General features: G+C 37.6%; 1 protein-coding gene across 1 annotated transcript in view; it reads right to left on the bottom strand.

Annotated features, from left to right (window-relative positions):
• LOC112046177 (cytotoxic granule associated RNA binding protein TIA1) overlaps positions 1-16,654 on the bottom strand; it is a 131,826-nt gene that overhangs the window by 77,864 nt on the left and 37,308 nt on the right. The window lies entirely within an intron of this gene.

Raw genomic sequence — 16,654 nt, 5'->3', positions numbered from 1 at the left:
CTATTTCGCATCGGTCTAACTTGTTAGGAGAATGAAAATCCACACCCATTTCGGTTTCTACACGACATCGTACCGGTACTCTAAATCGCTTGACTTCCTTTGCCGGTTGGATGGTAATTAGCTACGGTTGAAGCCCATGAAATTTTGCAGGGAGGTAGTTTAAAGTTAGTAGATTCTAAGAACGGATTTTGTGACACGGCCGGATTGAGGAGGTCTAAGTGACGAAGTCGCGTCAACTAGTGACCTATACCTAATATATGTCGTAGCAACTTCTAAACTTAACGTATGTAAACGAAACTACATTGTGTGGTCGGGCCCTAGCAAATATGGCGCCGGTATTCAGTAATTTAACTTAATGTGGGCAAAGGGAACATATTAAGGTTTTAATGTTGTATACTGCTTTAGTAGCGTCAGCAAAAAATGTTTAAAACTGTTAAAAATTAAAATTGTAAAATATTGTTTCTTGTAACATCAAAAACGTACGCAGGAAACCAAAAATCGAAAAATAACATTACAATATTTTCTATCTACTGATCAGTTTGAAGATGGTGCTAAACCGATGACGTATATTATACGCATTAAAAATAAAAAAATGATATTGTCATTATTTTATATCTATACTTAATATTATAAAGAGGAAAACTTTGTTTGTATGTTTGTTTCTAATGAATAGGCTCAAAAACTACTGGACCGATTTTAAAAATTCTTTCACCATTCGAAAGCTACATTATCCACAAGTAAAATAGGCTAAATTTTAGTTGAAAGTTTACATCGAGTTTCACGCGGACGAAGTCGCGGGCGTCCGCTAGTATACTATATAAATGCAAAAACTGCCATCCACAGAATTTCGGAAAACGAAGTTTTGTTGTTTTTTTTTCAACAAAAACGTAAAAAATATTCTAAACTCTATTTTCTCAACATTTACAAAATGTTAGTTGTGCCCTTTTTAATTAGGACGGCAGTATTGATAGCAATTGGTTTCTTTAAGCAGGATATAAATCACACCTCAGCGGCGTCACCGGGGAGTTTGGGCGAGCGCCCCAGACCAATTATAAAAGGACCTGTATCACACTCATAGTCACGAGCAAAATTGTCTGTCATTTTCTGAGGAAAAGGAGCTTAGATTTGGTATATATTGTAAACTAAACAAGAAGTTTTTGCCCGTTTTTTTTTACACCATGCAACTATACAAAAAGATTTTCAAAGAGCTCTTTAATCGACGAACACGATTACAACTATTTAACATCGATTCTATAGAGACAGTTTATATAATCGCATTAGATCGTTGATCATATACTTTGACAGAAAAGTAACGTCTAGCGAGGCAGGTCCTCAAAAAATCAAAATCAAAATACAGTATTTGGTCTGAGGCGAGCGCAGAAGCATCGCCTGATTAGGCCCGAAGGCAGAAGCAGAGACTCTCTGAGGGCGTCTCCTCTGAGACTCGGACCTCAGAGGGCCGTTCGGGAAGGGTGTTCTGGCCTGAGTGTATCAGCCCTGTTACCCCCGAGATCGTGAGTTAAAAAACCCACGTCTAGGTGACGTCAGATATCGGGGACCTCTTCGCTGGCGAAAACGCTGTGTAGCTAGTGAGTTGCCTGGGAAGCATTGTCGGTCGTTATGTCATCGTAGAGGACGTTTTTTGGGCGTTTAGATCTACAATCAGCGTTGGTATCGGGGATGTTGCAAGCCTCAACCACTAGTTAGTTGGGGTGGTAGTGTCATCACAGCATCAGGGCGATTTAATAGGGCGGCCACCAGTGCCCAGGCACAGGGCGTATACTCTCGGGGGCGCAAGAATAGACAGAATTAAGCATCAGAATGGGCAACGCATTAGCAGTGAACCTGCGTTTGAGTTTTAGTGAGACAGTGGGTGGAATGATAGGCAAAGGGTCTAGTTAAATAGGGCGCAGTTATAGGAGCTCGCACAGAGTGCGGAAAAGGGTATTCACGGCACTGTGGGGTGGGTCTTTTAAAATAAGTTTTCGAGAGATTTTTCGTATATTGGGCTATTGTGCGGCGATCTAGGTCTCTATGTAAGTCATTATTGCGAACAAACCACGGATTGCCTGTGACCTGACGTATGAATCGGTTCTAAAGGATCTGAAAGGCTTTGAAACTACTTGATTAGTATTATTAGATAGTACTAGATAGTACTTGATTTAGAAAATAAAGGAAAATTCACGCATTATAAGCATCCCCTGTCTATACTAATATAATAAAGCTGAAGAGTGTGTTTGTTTGATTGAACGCGCTAATCTCTGGAACTACTGGTCTGATTTGAAAAATTCTTTCAGTGTTAGATAGGCCATTTATCGAGGAAGGCTATAGGCTATATATTATCCCTGTATTCCTACGGGAACGGGAACCACGCGGGTGAAACCGCGAGCCGTCAGCTAGTTTATCTAATAAAAATAAAGTAAAACCACCAAATATTACAACAATAATAAAAACAAATGATTACACTATCAAGTCTTATATTTGGGGTATTATTTCTGATTCTGCTGACGTTACTTGTGTCCCGTAAAAAGGGAGAAATGTCCGCTATTTGGACATATTTGTCGTTTGCTGGTAGCGCGCCAGATTAGGGGACGAACGGACTTCTTTGTCTTATACTACTAGCGGACGCCTGCGACTTCGTCCGCCCTTAGACCTGTAAATAATATCTACCTCCCTACTAAATTTCATCTTTGTATGTATGTATGGTTTTCGAAATTTCGTGATGCATTTATATACCTACTCGTGTTACTTACTAGCGGACGTCAGCGACTTCGTCCGCCCTTAGACCTCTTTAATCCGGTCCTATCGCAATATCCGTTGTTAGTAGACTTCTACCAACTATAAACTACTTCTCTGCTAAAGGAGATGGTCCAAAATTGTATGGAGCCCAAGTCCAGTCATTGTACCCTGGCGGAAATAAAAGAAAATATTTTTTACTATTTTTGATTATACAAATATACGTAAATTATATATTCTTTCGAAATAATATTCATATAACTCCCAAGTAATGCAACACTTATATGGGTAATAATGGCGGATTGATGACGTTTTCGATGCAGTAATCGATTTGACGTTTGCTGTCAATTGTCATGTCATAGTTGCCTGGGGCCATCTTGATATAACTCAAACACTTGGGTTTTAATTTTTATATTTCTTTTTATTTAGTTACATTTATTCAATTTAATAAATTTTAATAAGATCCTTGTATTTTTTAAATTTTAATGATACGGGGTACAAGAGTGGACCTGAAATGGACCATCTCCTTTCATCTTTGTATGTCTAGCGGTTTTCGAAATTTCGTGATGAAACCTTTTGCATTTATATTACCTACTAGCGGACGCCCGCGATTTCGTCCGCCCTTAGACCTCTTTAATCCGGCCCTATCGTAAAATCCGTTATTAGTCGCCATCTACCAACTACAAACTACCTCTCTACTAAATTTCACCTTTGTGCGTCTAGTGGTATCGAAATTTCGTGATGAATGACCTTTCGCATTTATGTATTACTTACCTTGCGGACGTCCGCGATTTCGTTCGCCCTTAGACCTCTTTAATCCGGCCCTATCGCAAAATCCGTTGTTAGTGGACATCTACTAACTATAAACTACCTCTCTACTAAATTTCACCTACCTATGTCTAGTGGTTTTCGAAATTTTGTGATGAATGACTTTTCGCATTTATATATTACCTACTAGCGGATGCCCGCGACTTCGTCCGCCCTTAGACCTCTTTAATCCGGCCCTATCGCAAAATCCGTTGTTAGTGGACACCTACCCACTATAAACTACCTCCCTACTAAATTTCACCTTTGTGCGTCGAATGGTTTTCGAAATTTCGTGAATGAATGACCTTTTGCATTTATACAGAGTGTCAAGTAATTAATGGATAAAACGCAAATGGTAGATACACCACCTAATTATCTAAAACTAATTTAAATGGTTTCCCAAAAATCCCTAGGGTGACCAAGTTATATTTTTATTTCGTATTTTTTTTAATTTTTCTATCTTGAATCAGTATTTTGAATGTTGTAGCTGCTGTAATTACTATTTTAAAGATCTGATTTTTGTTAAACATTTAAACAATTTAATCATCAATGTACTATTTTACATGTATGTTGTTGTTTTATTTGTTTTGTAAAAGAAGCTTTGAGTGTAAGATATATTTTAAGATCGGATTTATAAAAAAAATTACCTGTCAAAAAATTGATCTTTGAAAAATTTGATCTTGGTCGCCCTAGGGATTTTTGGAAAACTATTCAAATTAGGCCGTGATAGCCCAGTGGGTATGACCCCTGTCTCCGATTCCGGAGAGTGTGGGTTCGAATCCGGTCCGAGGCATGCACCTCCAGCTTTTCAGTTGTATGCATTTTTTAAGAAATTAAATATCACGTGTCTCAAACGGTGAAGGAAAATATCGTGAGGGAACCTGCATACCAGAGAATTTTCTTAATTCCCTGCGTGTGTGAAGTCTGCCAATCCGCATTGGGCCAGCGTGGTGGAATAATGGCCTAAATTAGTTTTAGATAATTAGGTGGTGTATGTACCATTTGAAGTGGTGCTGTATATACCGCAATGGAAACAAATTGCCCGAGATAGAGAGAAATGGCAATCCTTGTAAGAGGCCTTCACCTGAGAGGGGTTCCTAACAGTATAAATATGATTATGAACCAAAAATGGTACATTGTAAATAATTTTCGTTTTTGTTGGTTTAATTTTTTTAGTTTAAGTTATCTAATTGTAAAATTTATATAGGAAATAAAAGGCTTTTTTATTTTTATTTATTTTATCTACCATTTGCGTTTTATCCATTAATTACGGGACACCCTGTATATTAAGGGATGCCCGGTTTCACTCGCGTAGTTTTCATTTATTCGGAGTTTCCGTGAAAACATCGGTTTGTTTGTTTGTTTGTTTGTTTGCTTTGAGCGAGCCTCAATAGCTCAACGGCAAGGTCGGACTCATCACCAAGGGTGGTAGTTCGATCCCCGCCCCGTTGGTCTATTGACGAACCCACTCCTAACAGTCTTTCCCGACTAAATATGTCAGATATTCTTTTTTTTTTAAAGGAGGAGTTTCTCAATCGACGGGTATGTATCTTATTGTATGTATCTCATAACTTTGTCATTTACTAACCAATTTTAAAAATTCCCATTTTGGTTGAAAGAGTATACTTCCAGATTGGTCCCATTTCGTTTTCATGAAAATCGGTTCAGTAATTTCATGTTAAAATCAAAATATCTAAAACTAGCTGACGCCGCGCGGTTTCACCCGCGTGGTTCCCGTTCCTGTAGGGATATGGGGATAATATGTAGCCTATAGCCATCCTCGATAAATGGGCTATCTAACACTGAAAGATTTTTTCAAATCGGACCAGTAGTTTCTGAGATTAGCGCGTTCAATCAAACAAACAAACTCTTCAGCTTTATAATATTAGTATAGATACTCGTACATCTTTGAAGTCGGTTGCATTTTTATGTTAAAAATAATTAATAGACTCTTAAATAAACCGATTTGAATAATACTTTCACTGTTGGGAAGCTACATTATCCCCGAATGCTATATGCTATTTAATATCTCCGTATTCCTACGGGAACGAGAACCACGCTGGTGAAACCGCGAGGCGTCTGCTAGTCAAAACATCAACATTATATAAACATAGCTGTAACAACAATTGCCTCAAAAAACTACGCCAACACAAAAAAGCGACCTCTTTCATAAAAAAAAAAACAAAAACAGAATAACAGATTACAAGACAATATACAAGACAAAAACCGGAATTATTATTGTACCCAAAAAAAATATATGCATTAAACACAAAAAGAATCAAACCCAAAATAACATATTTCTCATCTGTGATTGTAATTTCAAATTATTTTTCTAGAAATTCTCCATTTTTCCGAATAACATTCTCCAACAATGTTTTCTGACGATTGTATGTAACGTATCTACCCGAGGTTTGTTAAGACAACAAACCTTTTCGAGTCTTGGAAAAATACAGACTAGTAAAACATACGGACGATATGTGCATAATTTATATGTTACTTTAGAAAGAAAGATAATATTTGGCGTTTTGAAAAAGGTCTTGGGTTCCTTCGATTCCCAACACTCCCAGTTTAGTATTAAAAAAACCTACCCTGTCGTTATCTCATATTCAGCTCACTGCTGAGCTTGAGTCTCCTCTCAGAATGGAAGGGTTAGGTATTAGTAAAACACGCTGGCCCAATGCGGATTGGCAGACTTCACACACGCAGAGAATTAAGAAAATTCTCTGGTATGCAGGTTTCCTCACGATGTTTTCCTTCACCGATTGAGACACGTGATATTTAATTTCTTTTTTTTTCATTTAATTTGGTAATTATGACTATTGTGTTATTTTTATTTTGTAATTTTATTTAATTTAATTAGTAATTGTGATTGATGGTATTTATATTTTTCTTAATTTTATTTCACTGTTTGCATTTTTTCTTTTTCACCATTACAATATTTGCACACTATTAATTTAGTTGAATATATATATATATTTTTTTATTCTTGACAAAGTTAGCCCTTGACTACAATCTCACCTGATGGTAAGTGATGATGCAGTCTAAGATGGAAGCGGGCTAACTTGAAAGAGGAGAAGGATGACAATCCACACTCCTTTCGGTTTCTACACGACATCGTACCGGAACGCTAATCGCTTGGCGGTACGTCTTTGTCGGTAGGGTGGTAACTAGCCACGGCTGAAGCCTCCCACCAGCCAGACCTGGACCAATTAAGAAAATCTCAATCGGCCCAGCTGGGGATCGAACCCAGGACCTCCGTTTTGTAAATCCACCGCGCATACCACTGCGCCACGGAGGCTGTCAATGTTGTAAAGAACAATAATTCTTGCAAATAAACGATATTATTATTATTATTATTATTAAAATGCAACTAAAATGTTGGAGGTGCATGCGCCGGACCGGATTCGAACCCACATCCTCCGTAATCGGAGGCAGAGGATACCTACTGAGCTATCACGGCAATTAGACATTATAGAAATAAAATAAATAACCATAAATCCTTTATTTTACAACTTTCCCGTTCCCACAGCACTATGGATGTAAATACCTATGACACTCACAAATAACGTAGCTTTCTACGGGTATACTGTATACTGTTTATAAGGTATACAGTGATTATGTAGGTACTAAATAACATATGTTTATTAGTTTTAAGCTTTATTTTTAGTACATCTCGAATATGTGAACTGTATATAACCATTGCATTTGTCGATCGTAAAATGTTTTTTTTTTACTAAGCTGGCTGGTGGGAGGCTTCGGCCGTGGCTAGTTGCCCTACCGACAAAGACGTACCGCCAAGCGATTTAGCGTTCCGGTACGATGCCGTGTAGAAACCGAAAGGAGTGTGGATTTTCATCCTCCTCCAAACAAGTTAGCCCGCTTTAAACTGCATCATCACTTACCATCAGGTGAGATTGTAGTCAAGGGCTAACTTGTAAATAATAAAAAAAAGATTACCCCCTACTAAACCACAAACTTTACCTCTTTATAATATTACTAGTAGACATCGCGCGGTTTCACCCGCGTAGTTCCTGTTCCCGTAGGAAAATAAAATAACGAAGATAAAATATAGCCTATAGCACTCGGAGATAGTGTAGCTTCACAACAGTGGAAGAACTTTTCAAACTTTTTCGTTTCAGAGCCTATTCAATGCATACAAACAAACATACAATCAAATCTTTAATCTTCATAATATTATTATACTGGAGATATATATGTTATCACACCTGATAATTCCTTGTTCTGTTTAGCACTGGCAGGACCGTCTGGAACAAACGAGAAATGAATAATTAATAGAACGGTACAAATAGTTCAGTTACTGCTATAAATATAAATAAATACAAATAATTCAGTTATAGAAAGAAAGAAAAAAAGAAATAAAATTATTTTATTTACAAATACTTAAAACAAAAGAAAGAAATTAAAAAAAAAAATAGTAAACTAATAATTAATAATAAGTTATCGCTATATAAATAAATACAAAAAGTTCAGTTATTACTAAAGAAATAAATAATGGATACAATAACCACGAGAATGGTTAATAAGACTTAAGAATACACGCTTAGGTCTTATAAACCATTCTCGTGGTTATTATATATTGCGAATTACGAGGACATTCTTAGGGATGATGACTGTTTTTTAAATTGTATATAAATTAAGAGTATGCTAATAGTAAAGCAATTTTGTAAAAGTAACAGAGTATCTGCGATCATTACTTTCGGAGTTACAGCGATTTAAAGGGTTAGATTTGCGGCGCTGCCGCGGATCCCTGAAAAACGCCTCATACAAAATGGTACGAACTTATGACGTCGTAGGCAATTAATGATCGTTAGATTTGTATGGGCGTTTAAACAAAATTACTAATATCTTTGTTATTTCTGCATTTATGTTTATAGTTTACATATTAAAAAATGTCACATTTAATGTAAGGAAGCTAAAACTGTATGAATTTTCATCTAATTCAATAATTTTTTTTAGTAGATTTTGAAATTTTATAATCTTATTTATTTTGCAAATATCCAGTCAATCTTTGCTTTTTATGTATAAATCAGTTAACATTGACCTTATTTACCCGAATGTATCATAAAAATCAATATATTCAAACCTAGTCATCATCCCCATTTCGAGCACAGAGTCCTCAACGTTATCTGGGACGTTGGGGTCCCAAGGTGTTGGTATGGCGACCCCTCACCGAAAAGCGCAGTTAGTCGACCCCCCACAAGGTGGACTAAAGACATTTTTGCAGGGAACTTGGATGCTGACAGCTCGAGAGTTCGAAATCGTTGTGTTTAAAAGTGTATGTCAGAAACCTATATCCAGCAGTGGACGTCCATCTATTAATGACTAATTGACGCCGCGCGGTTTTACCTGCGTGGTTCCCGTTCCCATAGGTATACGGGGATAATATATAGCCTATAGCATACCTCGATAAATGGGCTATCTGTTGTAAAAGTTATTTACATGTAAACCAAAAATATCCTCCGAGTAACTTATTTATTATGTAATGGCAATACACCTCTATGTATTCTGTCTATTCTGTGCCCAGCCGTCTTAGCGTTAACATGTTCTGTAATCAATTAACGAGTGAAATTAAATCTTAATATATAATTAGAATCCTGTTTAATTTTGCTTTAAACCCTTCACTATCTAACACTGAAGGAATTTTTCAAATCAGACCAGTAGCTCCGGAGATTAGCGCGTTCAATCAAACAAACAAACTCTTCAGCTTTATAACATTAGTATAGATGACGATTTATCGTATCAACAAGACAGTTAAAGTATAAAAAATTTAATTAATCACCCCAATAACCCAGTATACTTAACACACTAAAAAAATAAACATCCACGCTGAATTCCCAACCTAATTACTATTATGAAATTTATGAGCGCAGCCGTCTCTCTCGCACTCGTGGAAGTAAATGAGTTCGACCGGTAGTCCGTCCCGCTCTGTCCGCGCATGCGTATACGTCATTTCTTTGTTACAGTTACCACGCTCTAGGACTCTTGCAAGGGTATTTAATAGAACGAGGGCTGCTATAGTCAGATCTACTACTAGACACGGGCATAAGTTAGTTATTTCTGCATATCGTCTCCAAAGAGTAAAAAAATCTTTTGTAGGTTTGGGTGTACTCTTCTATAATAAGATCCCCAAGACTGTGATGGACCTGCCAATGCATAGCTTTGAGCAATGTGTTAAAAAACATTTACTTAGTCGAGGGTACTACAACATTGATGAGTTCCTTAATGATAAAGATGCTTGGAGGCCGTTGGATCAGCTTCCACCTTCACACAGGAAGTAAAACTATAAGAAATTGTAATTGTCATCTATTGTAAATTACAATGTTGTATGATTTTTTAAAAGAGCAACTGTTGAGTTTCTTACCGGTTTCTTCTCAGCAGAATCTGCCTTCCGAACCAGTGGTAGAATCTTTACAAATAGTCAACTGACGTGCTTGTAAACTGAGCCTACTTGAAATAAATGATTTTTGATTTTTTGATTTTTACTGCATGTTAGGACTGAAATTAAATGGATTCCAGAAAAACCGAAGATCACCGTAAAATAAAAGAAATTGTAATAAAGGTCAATTTTAGGGACAAAATAGAAATCCGACTTTAATGTATGTGTTACCGTTAAATTGTAAAATACGTTAGTTTATAATCTTACTCGCGATATTATAATCTACCGTTATATTGTGAACTGAAAATACTGATTACAATTTAACGGAATTAAAAAAAAAATGTTTACTGCATCGTGTGATATAACAAATGAAAGGCTATGTAAGGAGAATCTCAAATATATATTTTTTGTAATTTTATAAAAAAATAGTTTTTAAGTTATTCTTGAAAATAGACGAAAATTATTAACCATTCTCTCTGACGAAACTAGTACATCTAAAATGGTCCTACCATAATTGGGTTCGGTTGCCAACTAAAGAGTTTAAGCCCAGGTTGCTTGGAAGATAATAGGTCTCAAGTGACCAGACCCTAAATTGTTTAAATATAAGGCGTATTTTTGTAATATTTTCCTCGACAAAATAAGAGAAACTAGCGGACGCCCGCGACTTCGTCCGCGTGGACGAATTGACGATTCAGTTTTTCACAAATCCCGCGGGAACTATGGATTTTTCCGGGCTGAAAAGTAACCTATGTGTTAATCCAGACTAGAATCTATCTCTACTTCAAATTTCAGGTGGTTCAGTAGCCGATGCGTGAAAGAGTAAAAAACTTCGCTTCGTTTTCGCAAATCTCGAGAATCTCAAGAATTTTTTCGGGATAAAAAGTAGCCTATGAGTTAATCCAAAGATAAGTCCTATTTACGTTCCAAATTTCAGCCAAGTCTCTTCAGTAGTAGCGGCGTTAAAGAGTAACAAACATCCAGACAAACATCGCGTTTATAATATTAGTAGGTCCCCAATCACGAGTTACTAAGCTTCACGGCTCTACCGTTGAAGTTAACTTCAAGGGTCTTTAACGAATGTTAGCTATGAAAGAAATAAATAAAATTGTACCACACAACGCCTGATCATTATTGTAGTGCCCTATGCCTCGACCACCTAAGCAAAACATTACCAAAAATCTACGTATAATAAAATATTTATAAGCATAAAACACCACTGTTGGTGGGTGGGGACATCATAATATAAGAAATCATCATAAATTATGACGAAAATAATAGTAAAAAAGGACAGAAGCGTTGACTTAAACCAGCTGCAGTATGCGTGAGAGAAAGGGAAGTCAGACTGAGTGGTGCCGTAACGCGTTACGTTATAAAGCGGTATATCAAGTCTTGAAGTCACCACGTCAATAAAAGGTATGTCTGTCGAACGCAGGCAATCTTTCTATTAAATACCCTTGCACAATTGTTCAAACTACATAATTGGCTACCGTACTTATCTATGGTAGCAGCACGGATTTACAAACTATTTTATATATATATATATTTTTTATTCTTTACAAGTTAGCCCTTGACTACAATCCCACCTGATGGTAAGTGATGATGCAATCTAAAATGGAAGCGGGTTTGTTAGGTGGAGAATGAAAATCCACTTTTTCGGTTTCTACACGACATCGCACCGGAACGCTAAATCGCTTGGCGGTACATCTTTGCCGTTAGGGTGGTAACTAGTTACGACCAAAGCCAGCCAGCCAGTCCTGGACCAATTAAGAAACCCTCAATCAGCCCAACCGGAAATCGAACCCAGGATCTCCGTCTTGTAAATACACCGCTCGTGGTTTGTGAGGCCGTCAAATAAAACTATTTTAAGTCCTCATATAATAAGGTCTATCTGACTCTCGCAGTCCACAATAATCAGTGCAAATATTAACGCATTTCATAATTAAGTGTACTAACTTAATAAGAAAACGTCTGTCGGTATATTTGTATATAATTATTACAGTTTACTCAATTACTCGTATTTCAATAATTCTACTTTAATACATCTGTATCTATACCCCAAGGTTTCATTCGTTTATACATAAGTATCAGAGGCTCGTGGTTTTACTCGCGTAGTTCTCGTTCTCGACATTCACAAATAACGTGGCTTTCTATTGGTAAAAGAATTTTCAAAATCGTTTCAGCAGATTGCTGGTGGCAACTAGACACAGCTGATTCCTACCACCAGAGTCGATTTAGAAAAAACAAAATCCAAAATAAATTGGGGTCGAGACTTGGTCGCTCACTATGGGCCACATAAGAAGGCTCAGAGTCACACAGCGGGCGATTTTTAGCAGACTCAGAAATGATTACAAAAATAAGAAAACTGATGTCGAACAAAGGTTATGATTAACAACACTTGTCAGGACAACTTAATTAACAAATCAAACTGTAACCAAAACAAGACCCTAGAATGGCAGAGAATGACTTTGAGTGAAGTCACGCATTGTGAACGTCGTGTGTAGGGTTAAAGGTACCGGTACCTTTGACTGTTAACAAACACTCCTCTTTTCCACTCAAGTCACTCTCCCCGCCTATCTCGTGTAATCCATAAAGAATTACACAACAAGAGATGTGGACGGCTCGAACGCCACGAGCACACTGAAGCCGTCCGTACCGCATATCGTTGCAACGCGGCGATAACACGATGGAGCTATGCTCGGAGTATCTCTGCGTGATCGAATCAGAAATGAGGAGATCCGCAGAAGAGCAAGTCACCGACATAGCTCAACGAGTCGCGAAGCTGAAGTGTCAATGGGCGGGGCACATAGTTCGCTACTAAGAGGCTACAATATTTACGTCCATGGAATGATATTTTTTTTATTCTTTACAAGTTAGCCCTTGACTACAATCTCACCTGATTGTAAGTGATGATGCAATCTAAGATGGAAACGGGCTAACTTGTTAGCAGGAGGATGAATATGCACACTCCTATCGGTTTCTACACGACATCGCACCGGAACGCTAAATCGCTTGGCGGTACGTCTTTGTCGTTAGGGTGATAACTAGCCACGAACGAAGCCTCCCACCAGCTAGACCTGGACCAATTAAGAAAACCTTCTGCCTAGCCGGAAATCGAACCCAGGATTACGTCATTAAATCCACCGCGCATATCACTGCGCCACGGAGGCCGACGAAATGATGATGATGTGCCAATAGCTGAGTGGGCGGGGATCGAACTAGCACCCTTCGGCGATGAGTCCGACCCTACCGCTGAGCTATAGAGTTCTAGTTAATCTCATAATTATAATTTAGAAAAATAAAACAATGTAATGTTCTCGTTCTTAAGAGAGACGTATCCGAGGGGCGTAATTTTAATATTTCCCCGGCGGGGTTGGTTTTAACCGATAACAGCACGCAACCCTGGGGTCGTACCTTGCACCACTGCTAGCTATAATCTGCTGTAATGTGCTAACTATAATGTCCTACCAGAGAATTTTGTTAATTCTCTTTGTGTGTGAAGTTTGCCAATCCGCATTGGGCCAGCGTGGTGGAATATTGGTCCTCTCATTCTGAGAGGAGACTCGTGCTTAACAGTGAGCCGAATATGGGTTGTTAATAAATGAATAAAACAGTTATTAAAAGATTCTTTGTTCAGACTGATTTTCGGCAGTCAGATCCGCAAATCTATACTAATATTATAAAGCTGAAAATTTTGTTTGATTGAACGCGTTTATCTCAGTAACTACTAGTGCGATTTTAAAAATTCTTTCAGTGTTAGATAGCCCACTTATCGGGAAAGGCTACAGGCTATATATTATCTCCATATTCCTACGGGAACGGGAACCACGTGGGTGAAACCGCGTGGCGTCAGTTTGTAACGAAATATTTAGCCGCGAATGAAAGAATTGGCTTGCAATTTTTTAATCTTCGAATAAAAGAATCGTGAATGAGTTATATGAATAAACGCTATCTTGAACTATGTATAGCTTGAACCGTGTCACAAGCCCAACTCCGCGTGTAGGTGCCACGCGATATTGTCACGAATATCACTTTTTCGAGCACATTTTTTTTTATTCTAATTGTATTTGTGTGTGTAATAATGTAATGGGTAGGGGTAATGAATATTATATGGGGTGCTAAATGGGACCAGTCACAGAATGGGTAGGCTTTGTTTGGGTGTTTGGTAGTAGGGCACTTTGTGATGGTGTTCGTTTGGGGTAGTACTAAATCCGCTATCTTACAGTGGTGTTCGTAGACGTTATAGGGGCACCCGTAGGGGATCATTTAGGGAGTGTCAAATTCTCAAACAAATAGAGGTTAAATTCGACAATCAGTGGCTTAATGGTCCCCTGGGGGAGCCCCTACAACGTTTATGAATACCACTGTTGGTGCCCATAACACCTGCTATACGCTTACTTTGGGGCTAAGTAGTGTGTATTGTGTATTTATTTATAACACATTTTCTCGTAAAGTATCTCTTATTTCACCAATTTCAATATCGTAATGTATCTCATTACGCACATGTGCCGTAATGTACAGTAAAATGCACATGTGATGTAATGTAATATAAAACCTTTATCATCTGTTTAAAACGAACGGTACTTTTTTAAATCTCGGCAAAGAGTTTATATGTCAGAAAAGTGCTCAACATTTTATGAATAAATCTAGCTGACGACGCGCGGTTTCACCCGCGTGGTTTCCGTTTCCGTAGGAATATGGGGATAATATATAGCCTATAGCCTTCCTCGATAAATGGGCTATCTAACACTGAAAGACTTCAAATTTTCTTTCAAATCGGACCAGTACTTCCTGAGATTAGCGCGTTCAATCAATCATACAAACAAACAAACAAACAAACAAACTCTTCAGCTTTATAATATTAACAAAATAACAAAACAAACAAGTGTAAATTCATTTTCAGAATGTATTCAAAGTGTGTTTCCTCGCAAATGTGTTATAAAACGTCGTATGACATACGTGCGCTTTGATAATTACGGCCTCTGCTTCCTTACTATAGCTCTCGCCACGGCTCGAGCTGCAATATCGCCTCGGCTGTAATTTTCAACTAATCGCACTTATATCATAACTAGCAGACGCCAGCGACTTCGTCCGTGTGGAATTCAGTTTTTCACAAAGCCCGCGGGAACCATGGATTTTTCCGGGAAAAAAAGTAGCCTATGTGTTAATCCAGAGTAAAATCTATTTTACTCTGGATTAAAAAAAAGGATTTAAAAAAAAGGATTAGTGTGATTTAATACCCCTTTTTACGTAGTCGGGGAAGATGGAAGCGGAATAACTGGCAAGGATGAGGATAAAAATCCACACCCCTTTCGGTTTCTACACGACATCATACCAGAATGCTAAATCGCTTGGCGGTACGTTTTTGCTAGGGTAACTAGTAACTAGTAACGACCGAAGCTTCCACCCAAATTGCCGGTACATGTCCGAAGTATTCCTCTATTATATGATGGATAACCACTTACCGTGTAATAGCTTGTGTGTATTTATTGAGCGATTCCCGTGACATTTGCTCTGCGGCATTGCATGGCCGGTTTAACTCATCCCAGCGGCTAATTGCCTGTCACAGTAATTAACGACACTGTGACCTTCAGCTGTGACGTCTTGACACTAACATACAGTTAACACGAGATGAGGTATACGGAATATGTACCTTCATCTGTTATTTATTTGGGACTAGCTGACGGCGCGCGGTTTTACCCGCGTGGTTCCCGTTCCCGTAGGAACACGGAGATAATATATAGTCTATAGCAGTGATTCCCAATGTGGTCTATATCGACCCCTAGGTGTCCATGATAACCTGCAAGGGGTAAGGCAAGACTCGATAGTGGATCTTAACAAATAAACTGATAGTACCTGTTTACTTACATCATAATATCTTATACATTTACTATTAAAGCATCAGGTTCACCGTTCTCACTAAAAATATTGACTTATTGCTTATGTTATTTTATTTATAGTTTATTTTTATGTTTATTTAATGTTATGTATATTTTACATAACAGATATAAAATTTGATTTTGAGTAGTTTTAAATTAAAGTCAATTAATAAATGTATAAAAATTAACATGTGTTTTTATTTTAAGTTTTTAACACTAAACTTTACTACAATAAGAAATTTACAGGAAATCAATATCAGGGGGTCTACCCAACACGGAAAAAGATGGCAAAGGGTCTACGACACAAAAAAGTTTGGGGAATTCTGGTCTATAGCCTTCCTTAATAAATGGGCTATCTAACACTGAAAGAATTTTTCAAATCGGACCAGTAGTTCATGAGATTAGCGCGTTCAAGTAAACAAACAAACTCTTCAGCTTTATAATATTAGTATAGATAAGCATTGGCGTATCTAGGATTATTTCCTAGGGTGGGCCTGACCCCTGACATGCCGATGAGTAGAGTACACACACAATATAGCAATTTGGTACAATATTTGTGGACGCAGACCTCTGAAAGGGGTCTATTGATTATAAATCAATATAATCAATACACCCGTTTCAGAGGTCTGAGTCAGATTCTTTGTATATTGTTACAAATAGTCCCTGCTTCCCGCCTATTTCGTATAGATAAGTGTCGCCGCCTAGCGTATAGTAGCGTCATTTCATTTCATACTTTTATGACTTCCGGTTATTATAGTTAAATTTAATTAAGTAACAATGATTATCAATCCGAACAGTGGAGAGGTTATTATTAATTATTGATATAAATATAATTATT

This window comes from Bicyclus anynana, chromosome 27 (genome assembly GCF_947172395.1).
Source record: "Bicyclus anynana chromosome 27, ilBicAnyn1.1, whole genome shotgun sequence".
Taxonomy (NCBI): domain Eukaryota; kingdom Metazoa; phylum Arthropoda; class Insecta; order Lepidoptera; family Nymphalidae; genus Bicyclus; species Bicyclus anynana.
The sequence above is the reverse complement of the archived record's forward strand: the minus strand, read 5'-3'. Positions and strand labels throughout refer to the sequence as shown.